The following is a 4,367-nucleotide window of genomic DNA, read 5'->3' as shown; positions in this document are numbered from 1 at the left end:
CAGGCTCTCTTTGGTGGAAGGCAGGCCGTGCACTCACTGCTCCTTCCCCCTTTTGCTGAGGTCACTTTTATCATGTTTTAGGTAGCTCCAATGAAAACTTCAAGTACAGGGGCTTCCCTGGTGGTCCAGTGGTTAAGAATCTACCTTGCAGTGCAGGGGACACCGGTTCAATCTCTGGTCCCCAGAAGATCCCACATGCCACAGAGAAATTAAGTCTGTACACCGCCAATACTGAGCCCAGGCATCCTAGAGCCCAGTGCTCCACAGCAAGAGGAGCCACCAAAGCAGGAAGCCCAACCACCCAACTAGAGCACAGGCTCTGCTTGCTACAAGTGGAGAGAGCCTGCAGGCAGCAAAGAAGACCCAGGGCAGCCAAAAGGAAATAAAATTATATTTAAATAAAAACCCCTTCAAGTACAGTGACTCTCAATGGCTCAAGTAACTCCTGCTCGATGTTCTCAGCACACCGGCATATGGGGTCTACAGGACCCTCCTCGTCCCGTGAAGGCCCAGCGTCTCCATCGACCATGTGTCTCCACCACTGTGCTGTGCCATCTCCCCGTTCTCCTCTGCACAGAACTGCTTCTGATGGTGTCACTCTTTAGGCAGGGGAGTCATTCTTGTGAATCACCATCTAAGAATTAATATCATCTCACCTGCAATTTTATTTCTATATTCCTTAAAAGGAGTTCCTTAAAATCCCAATTGTATTACTTAAAAGGGCGTTTTAACAAAATCTTGATTTGAACATCTATGTTTTTATTTATCAACTTTTATGTCTCCTTCATTGTGTCCTGTGCTCTGGCTCAGCCTCTCTCTTGGCCTCTGCTCTTGGCCTCTCAGGAAACAGCGTACAGGATGTATTAGTTGCATCCGCCCTCCCCTCTCACTGGCTCTTTTCCATCCTCCCTCATCTCCGTGACATGGGTAACTCTGTCCACATCACTATCACCATGACACCCTCCCTCCCTTGGGAAGCCTGTTATCACCTTCCTGCTCCTTTCTCTGCTGCCCCGTGTGTGTCCCTGCCCAACACTCACAGCAGCCTCACAGCAGGCGCTCTCCCTCACTCTTGTCTCCAGAGCTCCTGCTGGAATTTCTGGACACCACCTCCCAAGTATTTACCTCTGACTCTGACTTCTCCTTCCCTGGTGGGCCCTGTAGCATCTTCCCCTGAATGAAGACCACAGATAAAACCTAAATTCTCCTTCTTCCCCAGCTACCTTAGACTCCCCTGTGGATGTCTCCTTCTCATCCAGGCTCAGTGATTCAATATTATCCATGAACCATTTTTCTATACTCAACCATCTATCTGGCCGTATTGATACCGTCTCTAGGGGAGTGGGTGGAGCAATGATGGGCAATGTTGAGATGGCAGGTAGAGACCAGACCAGGCAATGAGGGCGTGAGAATGAAGGACAGTGCTAAGAAAAGGAGCAGATTATAGAGAAGTCACAAGGGTAGAAGAGGTTGGAGAATTTTTAAAAACAGATCAGGGAGAAATCTGGGAGAGGAGAGGTTGAGTCTTAAGGAAAGAGAAATGATCATTGCATAGCTCCTCGGTGGAGTGGGGGAGGGGGGGAAATCCAGCAACGTGCTAGTTTACCAGCAACATCCTATCAGATGCTACATTTCAGTTGGAAATACTTCAGGCTACAAATCCGTTACATTTGTAGAAATTCCTAATGCACTAGAAATTGATACATTTTCCTGCAATGGAATAAATTAGGCTAAGATTATGCATTACATTGCTTATTGTGATGTCAAGATGTCATTTTATATTAGTGTTTATTCCAATGTGGACCAGTAAAGCGTATTATAATACATCATCTATTCAGTGGACTGATTTGTGGAAAATAGTGTCCCAAGAGAGAATATTCCCCAAGATATTGTCAGCTGAATATAAGCAAGATACCATAGAACACTGTGCACAGTGTGCGACCATGTATGGTTTTAAATGTGGTTGTGCTCAGTCACTCAGTCACGTCCCACACTTTGTGACACTATGGACTGTAGCCCACCGGGCTCCTCTGCCCATGGCGATGCTCCAGGCAGGGATACTAGAGTGGGTTGCCATTTCCTGCTCCAGAGGATCTTCCGGACCCAGGGATTGAATCTGAGTCCCTCATGTCTCCTGCACAGGGAGGTGGGTTCTTTACCACTAGCACCACATGTGGAGTGAAGAAGAAATAGATATTCATAGTTGCTTGTGTATCCATAAAATGACATTCTGGGCCGTCTCTCCTGATCCAGGGGCTAAGACTCTGCACTCTCATTGTAAGGGCCTGAGTTCAATCCCTTGTCAGGAAAGTAGAACCCACATGCCACAGCTAAGAGTTCCCATGGAAAAGGTCCCGCAGGCACAGCCAAATAAATACTTAGAAAAAAACAAACAAACAAACAAACAAAAAGTCTGGAAACTATTCCTGAGAAACAAAACACGTGGCTGACTGTGGAAGCAGCAGGGCCTTGACAAGAAGAAAGGGGGTAGGAAGAACGATGTAATATAAAGTATTTTATATTTCTAGGTTCTTGAACCTTGTACATGTATTACAAGTTTCTCAGAAATGCCAAGACATTACAAAAAAATTTTAAACCTCTAAAGAATAAAACTCACAGCGTTATTTCTACAAACTGAAAGAAAGTCAAGTTTGTTTTATCAGAAAGATTATCTGGCTTCTCTAACATATCTTCTCAGGCTTTTCCCACGCTACCCAGACAGTGATCCATACGGCACTGTCTGGATTCTTGTCATAACGTGAAGTGAATCTTTTGCACTATCCTGGGTCCTTGATGTCCGGAAAATGAAGGACGACACCATCACGTTCCTTGCAGCAGGGGCCCACTTAGGTATCACCGACTTTTACTTCCCAATGGAGCAGTACATCTACAGAAGGAAAACTGACGGCGTCTACATTAGGAATCCAAAGAGAACCTGGGAGAAGCTTCTGTAGGCAGCTCATGCCATTGTTGCCACTGAAAACCCAGCTGCTGTCACTGCTGCGTCCTCCAGGAACCTTTGCCAGCGAGCTAAGCTGCAGTTTGCTGCCACCGCTTCTCTGGTCGGGTACTTTGCTCCTGGAGCCTCCACTAACCAGACCCAGGCAGCTTCCAGGAGCCAAGACTCCTAGTGGTTACGATCCCAGGGCTGACCACCAGCCTCTCCCAGAGGCATGTATGCGAACTTCTTACCATCGGTCTGTGTGACACGGACTCTCCTCTGCACTCTGGAGACCACCCATCCCCGGCAACTAGGGAGTTCAGTTGGTGGGTATGACTTGGCAGATGCTCACCCGGGAAGTTCTGCCCATTTCCTGTGAACATTCTTGGGAGATCGTGCCTGATCTCTACGTCTGAAGATTCTGAAATGTTGGGAAGCACGGTACAAAACAGCCGGTTGGAAGAAGTCCTTGGAAAAATGGCAAGGGCCAGAGATACCCTGGCTTGATGTGCTGCGGGCAAAAAAACATCTCCTGCCTTTGGTTATGCCCGGCAGCAAGATTTAATAATAAATATTAAAGATGTTACTTGAAAAAATGGGTTACAGGATAAACACACGGGTCACTTAGAGAGTGCTGTCCTTAAAATATTTTTACTGATTAGATGTTAACCCCGTACACACTCTGCTGGCTGTATACTCTAAGCTCTTTGTTCCTGCTTCTATAAAAAGACTTGACTACAAAAATAAACTTGTCAGTCCACACAAGAGACTGCCTGACTGTCTTCTTTCAAGTTCGTTGCTTCCAAGTCCTGGAAAAAAAAATCCCCAACACTGAAGAGATTAAAAGGGAAGAGCAGGTGGCAGCTGAGCAAGCTCTGACCAAGGAGGACTTCACCGTGAATGGGTCACTTCAGCAGCTCAGTGCAACGCTACTGGATCTGAGGTGCTGGCCTAGTCCACAGGCGGGCAGGCGAGCTCGCTGCCTACTCCGCAGTTTCCCCTGAAGGCTGGCCTGCAGCGCCCACTGCTCAGGCCACTGGGTGGGTAGGCACAGCACTGGGTGGGCTTCAGCTGTTCCTTCACAGGCTCTTTTCTTCGGTGGGGGCTGTGCTGGGTCCTTGCTGCTGCACAGGTTTGCTCTGGTTTTGGTGAGTGGGGCGCACGCTCTGGTTGTGGTGCCTGCCTTCTCATTGAAGTGGCTTCTCTTGTTATGGAGCATGGGCCCCAGGGCCCCCAGGCTTCAGTGGTGGCAGAGCGTGGGCTCAGTGGCTGTGGCCCCCAGGCTGTGGAGCACAGGCTCAGTGGTTGTGGTTCACAGCCTTAGTTCCTCTGAGGCATGTGGGATCTTCTTGGACCAGGGATTGAACTCATGTCTCCTGCATTGGCAGGATTCTTTACCATGAGCCATTATGGAAACCCCACAAAC

The 4,367-nt window shown here is 48.1% G+C and overlaps 1 pseudogene; it reads left to right on the top strand.

Annotated features, from left to right (window-relative positions):
- The first annotated feature begins 2,476 nt into the window (after positions 1-2,476).
- LOC109577991 (small ribosomal subunit protein uS2-like) lies at positions 2,477-3,694 on the top strand (annotated as a pseudogene).
- The last annotated feature ends 673 nt before the right edge of the window (positions 3,695-4,367 follow it).

Source organism: Bos indicus, chromosome 24 (assembly GCF_029378745.1).
Source record: "Bos indicus isolate NIAB-ARS_2022 breed Sahiwal x Tharparkar chromosome 24, NIAB-ARS_B.indTharparkar_mat_pri_1.0, whole genome shotgun sequence".
Classification (NCBI taxonomy): Eukaryota; Metazoa; Chordata; class Mammalia; order Artiodactyla; family Bovidae; genus Bos; species Bos indicus.
The sequence above is the reverse complement of the archived record's forward strand: the minus strand, read 5'-3'. Positions and strand labels throughout refer to the sequence as shown.